This window comes from Triticum urartu, chromosome 3 (genome assembly GCF_003073215.2).
Source record: "Triticum urartu cultivar G1812 chromosome 3, Tu2.1, whole genome shotgun sequence".
In the NCBI taxonomy this organism is placed as follows: Eukaryota; Viridiplantae; Streptophyta; class Magnoliopsida; order Poales; family Poaceae; genus Triticum; species Triticum urartu.
In genome coordinates this window covers 552,975,809-552,991,823 of record NC_053024.1, presented here as the reverse complement: position 1 = coordinate 552,991,823, position 16,015 = coordinate 552,975,809, and the positions used below count along the sequence as shown (strand labels likewise).

General features: G+C 39.1%; 1 long non-coding RNA gene across 1 annotated transcript; it reads left to right on the top strand.

Annotated features, from left to right (window-relative positions):
* The first annotated feature begins 11,126 nt into the window (after nucleotides 1–11,126).
* Nucleotides 11,127–15,049, top strand: LOC125544951. The gene is made up of 3 exons (XR_007299854.1): nucleotides 11,127–11,328; nucleotides 11,425–11,683; nucleotides 12,146–15,049. It is a non-coding gene; the product is annotated as an uncharacterized LOC125544951 (long non-coding RNA).
* Nucleotides 15,050–16,015: the final 966 nt, after the last annotated feature.

The window sequence follows — 16,015 nt, the reverse complement described above, 5'->3', positions numbered from 1 at the left end:
ATGATCATGTTTATTGCAATACGGTTATTCATTTAAGTTGGAGAACAATTGTTGTTCTGTTTACATGAATAAAACCTTATATGGTTACACACCCAATGAAAATGGTTCATTGGATCTCGATCGTAGTGATACACATATTCATAATATTGAAGCCAAAAGATGCAAAGTTAATGATGACAGTGCAACTTATTTGTGGCACTGTCGTTTAGGTCATATTGGTGTAAAGCGCATAAAGAAACTCCATGCTGATAGACTTTTGGAATCACTTGATTATGAATCACTTGATGCTTGCGAACCATGCCTCATGGGCAAGATGACTAAGACTCCATTCTCCGGAACAATGGAGCGAGCAACTGACTTATTGGAAATAATACATACTGATGTATGCGATCCGATGAGTGTTGGAGCTCGCGGCGGGTATCGTTATTTTTTGACCTTCACAAATGATTTGAGCAGATATGGGTATATCTAGTTGATGAAACATAAGTCTGAAACATTTGAAAAGTTCAAAGAATTTCAGAGTGAAGTGGAAAATCATCGTAACAAGAAAATAAAGTTTCTACGATCTAATCGTGGAAGAGAATATTTGAGTTACGAGTTTGGTCTTCAGTTAAAACAATGTGAAATAGTTTCACCACTCACGCCACCTGGAACACCACACTGTAATGGTGTGTCCGAATGTCATAACCGTACTTATATTAGGTATGGTGCGATCTATGATGTTTCTTACCGATTTACCACTATCGTTTTTGGGGTCATGCATTAAAGATAGCTGCATTCACGTTAAAAAGGGGCACCATCTAAGTCCGTTGAGACGACACAATATGAACTGTGGTTTGGCAAGAAACCAAAGTTGTCGTTTCTTAAAGTTTGGGGTTGCAATGCTTATGTAAAAAAGTTTCAACCTGATAAGCTCGAACCCAAATCGGAGAAATGTGTCTTCATAGGATATCCAAAGGAAACTATTGGATACACCTTCTATCACAGATCCGAAGGCAAGACTTCTGTTGCTAAATTCGGAAACTTTCTAGAGAAGGAGTTTCTCTCGAAAGAAGTGAGTGGGAGGAAAGTAGAACTTGACGAGGTAACTGTACCTGCTCCCTTATTGGAAAGTAGTACATCACAGAAACCAGTTTTTGTGACACCTACACCAATTAGTGAGGAAGCTAATGATGATGATCATGAAACTTCAGAACAAGATACTACTGAACCTCGTAGATCAACCAGAGTAAGATCCGCACCAGAGTGGTACGGTAATCCTGTTCTGGAAGTCATGCTACTAAATCATGATGAACCTACGAACTATGAAGAAGCGATGGTGAGCCCAGATTCCGCAAAATGGCTTGAAGCCATGAAATCTGAGATGGGATCCATGTATGAGAACAAAGTATGGACTTTGGTTGACTTGCCCAATGATCGGCAAGCAATTGAGAATAAATAGATCTTCAAGAAGAAGACTAACGCTAACGGTAATATTACTGTCTACAAAGCTCGACTTGTCGTAAAAGGTTTTCGACAAGTTCAAGGGATTGACTACGATGAGACCTTCTCACCCGTATCGATGCTTAAAGTCTGTCCGAATCATGTTAGCAATTGCCACATTTTATGAAATCTGGCAAATGGATAACAAAACTGCAATCCTTAATGGGTTTCTTAAAGAAGAGTTGTATATGATGCAACCAGAAGGTTTTGTCAATCCTAAAGGTATTAACAAAATGTGCAAGCTCCAGCGATCCATCTATGGACTGGTGCAAGCATCTCGGAGTTGGAATATACGCTTTGATAAGTTGATCAAAGCATATAGTTTTATACAGACTTGCAGTGAAGCCTGTATTTACAAGAAAGTGAGTGGGAGCACTACAACATTTCTGAAAAGTATATGTGAATGACATATTGTTGATCGGAAATAATGTAGAATTATTCTGCAAAGCATAAAGGAGTGTTTGAAAGGAGTTTTTCAAAGAAAAGACCTTGGTGAAGCTGCTTACATATTTAGCATCAAGATCTATAGAGATAGATCAAGACGCTTGATAAGTTTTTTCAATAAGTACATACCTTGACAAGATTTTGAAGTAGTTCAAAATGGAACAGTCAAAGGAAAAAGTTCTTGCTTGTGTTACAAGGTGTGAAATTGAGTAAGACTCAAAACCCGACCACAGCAGAAAATAGAAAGAGAATGAAAGTCATTCCCTATGCCTCAACCATAGGTTCTATAAAGTATGCCATGCTGTGTACCAGATCTATTGTATACCCTACCACTGAGTTTGGCAAGGGAGTACAATAGTGATCTAGGAGTAGATCAATGGACAGTGGTCGAAATTATCGCTACTGGAATAAGGATGTGTTTCTCGATTACGTAGGTGACAAAAGGTTCGTCGTAAAAGGGTTACGTCGATACAAGTTTTGGCACTGATCCGAATGACTCTAAGTCTTCATCTGGATACATATTGAAAGTGGGAGCAATTAGCTAAAGTAGCTCCGTGCAGAGCATTGTAGACATAGAAATTTGCAAAATACATACGGATCTGAATTTTGGCAGACCCGTTGACTAAGCTTCTCTCACAAGCAAAACATGATCACACCTTAGTACTCTTTGGGTGTTAATCACACAGAGATGTGAACTAGATTACTGACTCTAGTAAACCCTTTGGGTATAGGTCACATGACGATGTGAACTATGGGTGTTAATCACATGGTGATGTGAACTATTAGTGTTGAATCACATGGCGATGTGAACTAGATTATTGACTCTAGTGCAAGTGGGAGACTGAAGGAAATATGCCCTAGAGGCAATAATAATGTTATTATTTTATTTCCTTATATCATGATAAATGTTTATTATTCATGCTAGAATTGTATTATCCGGAAACATAATACTTGTGTGAATACATAGACAAAACTAAACGTCACTAGTATGCCTCTACTTGACTAGCTCATTAATCAAAGATGGTTATGTTTCCTAACCATAGACATGTGTTTTCATTTGATTAACGAGATCACATTATTAGGAGAATGATGTGATTGACATGACCCATTCCATTAGCTTAGCACCCGATCGTTTAGTATGTTGATATTGCTTTCTTCATGACTTATACATGTTCCTATGATTATGAGATTATGCAACTCCCGTTTGCCGGAGGAACACTTTGTGTGCTACCAAATGTCACAACGTAACTGGGTGATTATAAAGGAGCTCTACAGGTGTCTCCAAAGGTAAATGTTGGGTTGGCGTATTTCGAGATTAGGATTTGTCACTCCGATTGTCGGAGAGGTATCTCTGGGCCCTCTCGGTAATGCACATCACATAAGCCTTGCAAGCATTGCAACTAATGAGTTAGTTGTGAGATGATGTATTATGAAACGAGTAAAGAGACTTGCCAGTAACGAGATTGAACTAGGTATTGAGATACCGACGATCGAATCTCGGGCAAGTGACATACCGATGACAAAGGGAACAACATATGTTGTTATGCGGTCTGACCGATAAAGATCTTCGTAGAATATGTAGGAGCCAATATGAGCATCCAGGTTCCGCTATTGGTTATTGACCGGAGACATGTCTCGGTCATGTCTACATTGTTCTCGAACCCGTAGGGTCCGCACGCTTAAGGTTTCGATGACAGTTATATTATGAGTTTATGAGTTTTGATGTACCGAAGTTAGTTTGGAGTCCCGGATGTGATCACGGACATAACGAGGAGTCTCGAAATGGTTGAGACATAAAGATTGATATATTGGGCAGCTATATTCGGACACCGAAAGTGTTCCGGGTGATTTCGGAGAAAACCGGAGTACCGGAGGGTTACCGGAACCCCCCCGGGAGAAGTAATGGGCCATATGGGCCTTAGTGGAGAAAGAGAAGGGCAGCCAGTGTGGGCCACGCGCCTCCTCCCCCTGGTCCGAATTGGACTAGGAGAGGGGGGGGGGCTTTCCTTCTCCCTCCCCACTTCCTTCCCCCTCCTAGTAGGAGTCCTACTCCTACTAGGAGGAGGACTCCTCCTTGGCGCGCCTATAGGGCCGGCCGGCCTCCTCCCCTTGCTCCTTTATATACGGGGGCAGGGGGCACCCCTAGACACACAAGTTGATCTTCGTGATCGTTCTCTTAGCCGTGTGCGGTGCCCCCTTCCACCATAATCCTCGATAATATTGTAGCGGTGCTTAGGCGAAGCCCTGCGACGGTAGAACATCAAGATCGTCACCACGCCGTCGTGCTGACGGAACTCTTCCCCGACACTTTGCTGGATCGGAGTCCGGGGATCGTCATCAAGCTGAACGTGTGCTAGAACTCAGAGGTGCCGTAGTTTCGGTGCTTGATCGGTCGGGCCGTGAAGACGTACGACTACATCAACCGCGTTGTGCTAACGCTTCCGCTGTCGGTCTACAAGGGTACGTAGATCACACTCTCCCCTCTCGTTGCTATGCATCACCATGATCTTGCGTGTGCGTAGGATTTTTTTTGAAATTACTACGTTCCCCAACATTAGTAACATAAACAACAACAACTAAAATATGTGTATACCCATTAGAGGAAGGAAAATGTTCCATATAATCAAATCCCCAAACATCAAATGGTTCAATAACAAGTTAGTAATTCATAGGCATATCTTGACGTCTACCAATATTACCAATTCTTTGGCATTCATCACAATATAAGACAAACTTACGTCCATCCTTGAAGAGAGTGGGCTAATAAAACCAGATTGTAATACCTCATGTGCAGTTCTTTCTCTAGCATGGTGTCCTCTGTATGCCTCGGAATGACACTTCTGTAGGATTTCTTCCTGTTCACGCTCAAGTACACAACGTCTAATAATAGCATCTACTCCTTGTTTATAAAGATGTGGGTCATCCCAGAAGTAATGTCTTAAATCAAAGAAGAACTTTTTCTTCCGTTGGTATGTGAAATTAGGTGGTATATATTTAGCAACAATGTAATTAGCATAGACTCCATACCAAGGAGTATTACAAGAAGCATTTATGATAGCTAACTTTTCATCAAGAAAACTATCAATAGGCAGTGGGTCATCAAGAACATTTTCCATTCGAGACAAATTATCAGCTACGGGGTTCTCAACTCCCTTTCTATCAATAATATGCAAGTCAAATTCTTGTAGCAACAGAACCCACCTAATCAACCTAGGTTTAGCATCTTTCTTTTCTATAAGGTATTTAATAGCATCATGATCTGTGTGAACAATTACTTTACAATCAATTATATAAGATCTGAATTTATCACATGCAAACACAACTGCTAGAAATTCTTTCTCAGTAGTAGCATAAATTTTTGAGCATTGTCTACAGTTTTACTAGCATGATGGATAACATTTAATTTCTTATAAATTATTTGTCCTAGAACAGCACCAACAACATAATCACCAGCATCACACATAATTTCAAATTGCAGGTTCCAATCAGGTGGTCGAACAATAGGTGCAGAGATTAAGGCTTTCTTAAATATTTCAAAGGCTTCTACGCAATTGTCATAAAAACAAATGGAACATCTTTTTGCAAGAGATTAGTAAGAGGCCTAGAAATTCTAGAGAAGTCTTTAATGAATCTCCTATGGAAACCATCATGACCAAGGAAACTTATTATACCTTTAATATCTTTAGGACACAACATTTTCTCAATTGCATCAACTTTAGCTTTATCAACTTCAATACCTCGTTCAGAAATTTTATGCCCAAGGACAATGCCTTCATTTACCATAAAGTGGCACTTCTCCCAATTCAAGACAAGATTAGTTTCTTCGCACCTCTGCAAAACTCGATCAAGGTTGCTTAAGCAATCATCCAAAGAAGTCCTATAAATGGAAAAATCATCCATGAATACCTCAACAATCTTTTCACAAAAATCAAAGAATATAGGAGTCATACATCTTTGAAAAGTAGCAGGTGCATTGCATAAACCAAAAGACATATGTCTATAAGCATAAGTTACAAAAGGGCAAGTAAAAGTGGCTTTCTCTTGATCTCCTTTTGACACAGATATTTGAGAAAAACCAGAATATCCATCAATGAAACAAAAGTGTGTATTCTTAGATAGACTTTCTAACATTTGATCAATAAAAGGCATGGGTAATGATCTTTTCTAGTAGCTTTGTTTAATTTCCTAAAATCAATTACCATTCTATAACCAGTTATAATTCTTTGTGGGATGAGTTCATTTTTATCATTAGGAACAACAGTTATACCTTTTTTTCCTACGAACACAATGAACATGACTTATCCATCTACTATCAGCTATGGTATAAATTATACCTGCTTCTAGAAGCTTTAATATTTCAGTTCTTACCACATCCTTCATCTTAGGATTCAATCATCGTTGGTGATCAACAACTGGCTTATCATTAGGCTCCATATTAATTTTATGCTGACATAGAGTGGGACTAATGCCCTTAAGATTATGAAGAGTATATCGAATAGCAACACAGTGGTTCCTCAGAGTTTTAAGTAATCTCTTTTCTTCATGCTCTGAAATGTTAGCACTGATAATAATAGGATATATCTTCTTTTCATCAAGATAAGCATATTTCAATGTGTCAAGTAATTTCTTAAGTTCAAACACAAGACCACCCTTTGTCGGAGGAGGACATCCAAGAGTTTCAACTGGAAAATTATGTTTAAAGATAGGTGCTTGATCAAAGAATATGTCATCTATTTTATTTCTTTATTTCATATGCATATCATTTTCATGGTCTAGCAAATATTGTTCTAACGGATCAGTAGGAGGTGCGACAATAGAAGCAAGACCAAAAATTTCATCCTTACTAGGCAATTCTTTATCATGAGGTTGTCTATGAAATTTAGAGAAACTAAACTCATGAGATACAACACCAAAGTTAACACTGACAATTTCCATATTACAATCAATTTTAGAATTAGCTACATTCAAGAAAGGTCCACCAAATATAATGGAAAAAGATCATCTTGTGGAGAACCAAGAACTAGAAAATCAGTAGGGTATTTGATCTTTTCACACAAGACTTCAACATCTCTAACAATCCCAAGCGGTGAAATAGTATCTATATTCACAAGCTTAATAGTAACATTAATATTCTCTATCTCAGCAGGTGCAATATCATTCATAATTTATTGATATAAATTAAAAAGTATAGCACTCACACTAGCACCCAAATCACATAAACCATGATAAGAATGATCTCCTATTTTAACAGAGACAACAAGCATGCCAACTATAAGTTTATTCTTATATTTAGTATCAGGCTTAGTAATTCTAGTAGCTTCACCACAGAAGTAAATAACATGCCCATCAATATTATCGACCAAGAGATCTTTAACCATAGCAATCTTATGTTCAACTTTAATTTCTTCAGAGGGTCTAGGTGTTCTAATATATATTACTTTTGTTAACCGTAGTTGAGACTTTAGCATGTTCCTTAATCCAAACAGGGAAAGGAGGTTTCTCAATATAAGCAGTAGGCACAACCGGGCCAACATTATAAAAGATAGTTTCATCTTTAACTATAACGGGTTCCTCAGTCTTTTCTTTAATAGGGGATGATATTTAAACCACTTCTCCTTAGGGAGATCAACATGAGTAGCAAATGATTCACAAAAAGAAGCTACTATCTCAGAGTCAAGTCCATATGTAGTACTAAACTTATGAAAAGCATCGGTTTCCATAAAATATTTAACACAAGCAAACTCAAGTTTTATACCCGACTCTTTACCTTTCTCGAGTTCCCAATCTTCAGAATTGCGTTTAATTATTTTCATAAGACCCCATCTGAATTCAATAGTTTTCTTCATAAAGGAACTAGTAGAAGAATCGAGCATGGATCGATCATTATGAGAAAGTTGAGCATAAAGTTTTTGTATGACAATTTCTCTTGAGAGCTCATGATTGGGGCATGTTTACATCATGTACTTGAGCCTCCCCCAAGCTTGAGCGATAGTTTCTCCTTCACGAGGCCAAAAATTATATATATATAATTCCGATCACGATGAACCAGATGCATAGGATAAAACTACTGAAGAAATTCCAATTTCAATCGTTCCCAATCCCACTTTCCAATATCATCACATAGCGTATACCATGTCAATATCTTTCCCTCCAAAGATAAAGGGAAAACCTTCTTCTTAACTCCATCCTCGGATAAACACCTGCAAGATTAAATAACACACAAGTATAGGGGATTAATCGTAATCCTTTCAATAAGTAAGAGTGTCAAACCCAACGAGGAGCAGAAGGAGATGACAAGCGGTTTTCAGCAAGGTATTGTCTGCAAGCACTCAAATTATCGGTAATGGATAGTTTGATAGCAAGGTAATTTGTAACGAGAAACAAGCAGCAATTGTAACAAAGGTGCAAGGTATTCCAATCCTTTTTGTAGCAAAGGACAGGCCGGAACAGTCTCTTATAATAAGCAAAGCGTTCCTGAGGACACACGAGATTTTCATCTAGTCACTTTCATCATGTTTGGTTGATTCGCGTTCACTACTTTGATAATTTGATATATGGGTGGACCGGTGTTTGGGTGCTGATCAACCCTTTATGGAATAGCGCATAAATTAGGGTTTAAGCTTCTATCACTCTAGCAACCCATCATATAATTACTACTAAACAATGCCTTCCCTTAGGCCCAAGTATGGTGAAGTGTCATGTTGTCAACATTCACATGACATCACTAAAGGAAGCAACAACACACATATCATCAAAATATCAAATGAGTACCAAATTCACATGATTACTTATGACAAGACTTCTTCCATGTCCTCAAGGACAAAATTAACTACTCACAAATCATATTCATGTTCAAGATCAGAGGGGTATTGAATATCATTAAGGATCTGAACATATAATCTTCCAAAAATAAACCAAGTAGCATCAACTACAAAATGTAATCAACACTACTAGCGACCCACATGTACCAATCTGAGGTTTTGAGACAAAGATTGAATACAAGAGATGAACTAGGGTTTGAGATCAGATGGTGCTGGTGAAGATGCTGATGAAGATTGGTCCTCCCATGATGTGAGGGTTGTTGGTGATGTCGATGGCTTCGATTTCCCCCTCCCGAAGGGAAGTATCCCCAGCGGAATCTCTCTGCCAGAGAGCAAAAGTGCTCCTGCCCAGGTTCCACCTTGAGACGGTGGTGCTTCGTCCCGAAAGTCCTCTCCTTATTTTTTATAGGTCAAAACCCCTCATATAGCATAAGATGGGAGCCGGAGGCCATCTATGGGCCCCACAAGGTACATGGGCATGCCCAAGTGCCTTGTGGGCAGCTGGTGGGTCCCCTCTGATATTTCTTTTCTCCAATATTTTTTATATATTCCAAAATAATTCTCCATGAATTTTCAGCTCATTTGGAGTTGTGCAGAATAGGTATCTCTGATAAAATAGCTTCTTCATGTCCAGAATTCCAGCTGTTGGCAATCTCCCTCTTCATGTAAATCTTGTAAATTAAGAGAGAAAATGTATTAGAATTGCATCACAAAGTGCTATAATGATCAAAAGCATTATAAATAACATTAGGAAAACATGATGCAAACTGGATGTATCAATGGTCCACCTTTACATCAAACGCAACCTTTGTCGAGGCACGGTACTAGATACCTCTGTTTCATACATTTTTTCATGACATATACCATGACAAGACTTATGGAACGAAGGAGTACACGCTATCACATATGAATGAAAACAACGGGTTGAACGAAGAGAAAAGCAATTCTCCTGTGCACGAGAAGTCCCGCCCATATGCCCCAACCATCTATTTGGATGGATATTCCATGCATGCATGGTTTAGCCATTGATTACTTTTGGGTTGTCCCCCGCATGTAGGTTTTAGCAGAGATGGCAATGCTCCACCCATTCAACCTCCCATGTCTTTTTTGTTTTGGCTTTTAAATTTGAATCTATCTTTTGAAGTGAAAGCCAAATTTATATTTTGTTTGCATATTTGTGTTCGTTGTGACGAGAATTTTGAACAAGACCACTCTTGAATATGTTTTGACATGTTTTAAAATTTTCATCGAATTTCATCTATTAAAACTTTATACGACAAAGGATAAAATAATCAAGTTTCAAATAATAAAACTAAAAACCCTAAACCCTAAGCTCTGGGCCCTAAACCTTAAATAATAAATCCAAAACCCTAAAAACAGTAAATCGTCTGTCCGCCTGCCAACATTAAGCACGCGTGGCGGCCATGAAACCCACTATGGCGCCCCCATTGAAACAACCCGCCTCTTGGCCAGGCGGGCGCCCGTTATATAAACATGGTTGCGTATGAAATGATCCGCACCACACCACCTCCACTTACCTTCCTCCTCCGTGCACCTCCGGCACAATTTCAGCGAGCTCTAGCGCATTGTGGGAGAGCCTTTCGACAGAGTAGAAATTCGAGTTGACCGTCCTTGCGGCCGGCTGGAAGGCCCGTCGTGCACGACAGATAGAGGCCATACACCCACGATATAACATCTCAAACTTTAAAATTTGGATTGTAGGATCATTATTCTTTATCATGATTACTATGCATATTTGGATTTTCTGAATATTCAGTTTGTTATTGCAACTTAAGGCGAAATATTTGGAGTGGAGATAATATGACTTCTCGCGTGTTAATTATGTTCGGAAAATGTTAATGATATTATCTTGAGATTACAGAAATTATTTTGGGAATTTTAGAAACTAAAAATTATTTTATAGTTGTTATTATAATGCTCTTTGTAGTCTCCTATTGCATAAAGTAGTTTTCCAAATTTTCTTTAGAGTTGGAAAAATGTTCAATGTTTTATTTAGTATTATTAATATTTTAAAGTTTGTTCATGGTATAATTGTGTTTGCTTCTGTATTTTATCAAGCCAACATATTCCCTGTATAGTATGTTTATAAGCCAACCTTTACTATTCATCTATATTGAACAGTACGCAACCAGGCAACCCAGCAGCGCTGCCTAATGCTATCGCTCGCGTGCGCTAGGCAGCAGCAGCTAGTAGGCCGACCCGTGTGAGCACATCAGAACGACCCAACAATAGGGACAACAGGCTGCCCATTTCGGCGCAGACCGCAGCCCATCCCGCAGCTCCCCCTCTATATTGTTTTTTCCCTGTTTTCTTGGTCTTTGCCGCTGACATCGGGTCCCGCTTGTCATCTCCCATCCCCGTTTGTGTTTTTCCTGGTCTCGGTAGCAGACCAAACCGAATCAATGGATTCGATTGATTCTTGGGCTCCAGGACATGGGATCCACCCTATAAAAGATCTCCACCTCCTCCTCGTTTGATTTTCGCCAAAATCTCATGTTCCCGTGCCCTAGGGCGTCGTCTCGATCTTGCCGGAGACCACCACCGCCTGAAGCTTCTGCTGGTGCGTTTCGTCGCCACCCTCGGTTCCCAGCACCTTTGTTAACCTATTCTTGATCGCCTCGAGCTTCTGTCTCGACCTCACCTCTTAGTTGCGCAGGGATTCATCGAACCGAGCGTTGTAACCTCAACTAGGAGTAGATCGCCCGCCGCCGAGCTCTTTCTAGGCGGTGCCATCGCTAGGAGACCCAACTGAAGACCCCACGTCACCCACGTCATATTCGGGACCTCCGAGCTCCTCCAGATATCCAAGTATCCTCCCTGAGCCCCAGAGACCCCCAGATTAAGCGGACCATCGATTCCCGAGCCGCCTGCGCCTTTCTTCCCCAAGTCCGGTGACCACCATCTTTTGTATTCCGGTGAGCAATCCACAGCCATTCATCCACTTGATATGATGGCCCTTCTTTTATCTCTGCGAACAGGTATCGACCACTCACGCCTTGCCACATGGTACCCGCACAACAGTTCAATGTATTTGACAGATTTTTTAGCCATTTTCGTTTAGCTATATCTTGAGATCCATAACTCCAAATTTATTTATTCTTTTTCGTAGAATCTGGTAGAAATAAAATTTCACACTTTTGCACTGTTTAAATTTGAGTTTGATCAAATTTGAGTTTAACCTTTCGGAGGTCATATCTTTCAAACCATTGATCCAAATGAGTTGATTCTTTTTGCATTGTGATCCTACTAGCATGTAGATAGTATATACCTACTCATATGTTTATGTTATTGTAGTTTTATTTGAATTTTTGTTGTTGACCTTATTTTAGTGTTATGTAAATACAATTTATTTATCGATGCCTTCATTGAACGTATAGATTGTCCGGAGTGTGAAGTGGATCAAAATTAATCATTAGAGTACTTCAACATCGTTCAAGGCAAGTTTGCACTTTTGATTTCTCTCATCCTATATTCTGCATTGCATGTGTGGTTTTTATGTTATGATATGTTCTTGGTTTGATCTGTATGTTCTCTATTGTCATATTTTGGGTATTGATTGTGTTATGTGATGGCGTGATTAGCTTATCATGGTAGACACGAGTTTGTGTCGAGTGTTTCATGAAAGTGGTGAGTGTTTATAGCCGTAGGCTCGGGACCTTTTAACAAGTGAATTCGTCACTGGCAGAGCGCTCTATTGTCCCTAGAGAATACACCACTGACAGAGCGCACTTGAGGCGAGGTATAGTTTTTGGAACATAAATCAGGTGAATGCGTCCTTGGCAGAGCGCTCTATTGTTCACAGAGAATGCACCACTGACAGAGCGCACTTGAGAGACTTCTGAAGTTCTTGTCATGTTTACTATGAATCTTTGGGGTTATCATGTGCGAATAGATTAGAGGCGGTTCTAAGTTCAGTTAGTGGAGGTAGGTGAAGACATTCTTCTGCAAACCAACTTGAGTGTTTTGTTGTTATAATTTACTTGTGGATGTAGGTTTGCTATATCATATTGTGTGATTTGCCAATACATTCAATGTATTGACCCCTGTGGCTGCAACTTAATTATCATGTTGCAGGATTTTCAAATGATCAGTGAGATATAGTAGGGTCCCGAGTCTTCACTCAGCATTTTCGCCAGTGGGTAGTGATGGGACTTATTGTTTTCTTATGCTACATTTCTGCTGTTATTATTTAATAAAGCTAGCTATGTGCTACTCAGTTTGTAATACTTTATAAATTCTGGATCATACATTGTAGTAAATGATGCACTTGTTACTTTGATATTCCTATGCACCGTGTGTGCTAGCGAATCAATCCAGGGACTAGCACAGTAAGCACAGAGACATCGAATCTTATCAGGTTCGGGTAGTTATAGATGGTATCAGAGCAGTGTGTTGACTATAGGTCGTGACCATAGAAAATGGACTAGAAAAGCCATAGGAGTGAAAAACTTATTTTACAAGTTTTGTCTACCTAGTAGTCTTCACTCTTGTATTCATATCTTTTGCTAATTACCTTCTCCTTTGAATAGTAGATGCCCCTTGTAGTTGTATTAGTATCATTTGAGGACTTTTGTTGGCAGTCCACCATTATTAAGTTGAGTTCGATAAATAATTCACGTGTAGTATGACGAGATCATATCTCTCAAGGATATGATCTTACCTGTAGGTTTTGCTTGTGTTGTGTGAATTGTTTGATTTGTTTGATTTGGGAGTTTTGTTGCTAGCATGAGCATACGGGTAGTGTTTCCCTTAGACCTATTTATGTCTATATCCTAATGTATGCATCGACCCAGTGATGAGTTCAAGTTTGACCACATGCGCCAGGCTCTGACAAGAAGCAAACACAATCTTGCTGAAGGAAGAACCCTAGAGGAATCTATAATTTATTATTAGATGTTTTATAGTAGTCGATACAAACCCGAGAGTTGAAAGGAACGATATATGTTTTGTTTGGCATGAAGAACCAATGGATTATCCGAACCCAGTTTGTGAACAAGAGAATTTTTGTTATGCTTGTGAGGATGCCCAAGTGTCAGAATGCAAGATTTTCTAAACCATATACAAGGTAATGATTTGGGAGCGGAATGGATTGATTGCCATGCCGACTTACTCTTATTATTCGCTTTTGCGATATGGGATGGTAATCTAGAGTGACTTACCTATAGTAGAGTGATGATGAAGTTAAGCCTTCAACCTTAGAATGGTACATCATTTGACCCTTGTAACAGGCAACTGTTGCCAACAGTAGGACTTACGGTGAGGATGAACCAAGAACCGTTTTCTGCAGGAATCCCGTAGAAGTATTCTTGTTGACCACCATGAGAGAATCGATTTTGTTTAGAAATGGTACATGACCCGTCAATCATGGAGGCTCAGTATTTGGAAGACCATTCTTTCGATAACGAATTCTTAAGATCTCGAAGGAGTGTAGTGCGTGTACCTGAAGAATTTCATCGAAGGAGTAAAATTCTTGAAGACCCATTGACTCTTATTCTAAGGGTGGTAGTACTCCACACACTTCGATGAACAATGGATATTTAAGGAGACCCCAACCCTAGTCTTTTCTTTCTAGCCTCTTCGAATCTCGAGGATGAGATTCATTTTAAGGGTGGTAGATTTGTAACATCCCATGTTTTAAAATTTGGATTGTTAATAGGATCATTATTTTTTATCATGATTTCTATGCATATTTGGATTTTCTGAATATTCAATTTGTTATTGCAACTTAAGGCAAAATATTTGGAGTAGAGATAATATGACTTCTCCCCTGTTAATTATGTTCAGAAAATGTTAATGATATTATCTGGAGTTTACATAAATTATTTTGGGAATTTTAGAAATTGAAAATTATTTTATGTTATTATTATAATGCTCTTTGTAGGCTCCTATTGCATATGTAGGCTCATATTGCATAAAACCGTTTTCCGAAATTTCTTTAGAGTTGGAAAAATGTTCAATGTTTTATTTAGTATTATTAATATTTTACGGTCTGTTCATGGGGTTTGCTTGTGTATTTTATCAAGCCAACATATTCCATGTATAGTATGTTTATAAGCCAGCCTTTACTGTTCATCTATATTGAACAGTACGCAGCCAGGCAACCCAGCAGCGCTGCCTAAAGCTATCGCTCGCGTGCGCTAGGCAGCAACAGTAGCTAGTGGTACGTCACCAACGTATCTATAATTTTTGATTGTTCCATGCTATTATATTATCCATCTTGGATGTTTTATATGCATTTATATGCTATTTTATATGATTTTTGGGACTAACCTATTAACCTAGAGCCCAGTGCCAGTTTCTGTTTTTTTCCTTGTTTTTGAGTTTTACAGAAAAGGAATACCAAACGGAGTCCAATTGACGTGCCAATTTTGATGTTTTGTGTGGACCAAAAGAAGCCCCCAGAGGAATATAGTTGGGCCAGAAGAGTTATTCCTGCAATAGTTGGAGACGTATCAAGCATCCCCAAGCTTAATTCCTGCTCGTCCTCGAGTAGGTAAATGATAAAAACAGAATTTTTGATGCGGAGTGCTACTTGGCATAATTTTAATGTAATTCTTCTTAATTGTGGTATGAATATTCAGATCCGAAAGATTCAAGACAAAAGTTCATATTGACATAAAATGATAATACTTCAAGCATACTAACTAAGCAATTATGTCTTCTCAAAATAACATGGCCAAAGAAAGTTCATCCCTACAAATCCATATAGTTTAGTCATGTTTCATTTTCGTCACACAAGAATGCTCTCATCATGCACAACCCTGATGACAAGCCAAACAATTGTTTCATACTTTAGTAATCTCAAACCTATAAACTTTCATGCAATATATGAGCACGAGCCATGGACATAGCACTATGAGTGGAATAGAATATAATGAGGGGGTTATGTGGAGAAGACAAAAAAGGGAGAAAGTCTCACATCAACGAGGCTAATCAATGGGCTATGGAGATGCCCACCGATTGATATTAATGCAAGGAGTAGGGATTTCCATGCAACGGATGCACTAGAGCTATAAATGTATGGAAGCTCAACAAAAGAAACTAGTGGGTGTGCATCCAACTTTCTTGCTCACGAAGACCTAGGGAACTTGAGGAGGCCCATTGTTGGTGTTGGGGAATGTAGTAATTTCAAAAAAATTCCTACGCACACGCAAGATCATGGTGATGCATAGCAACAAGAGGGGAGAGTGTCGTCTACGTACCCTTGTAGACCGAAAGCGGAAGAGTTAACACAACGTGGTTGATGT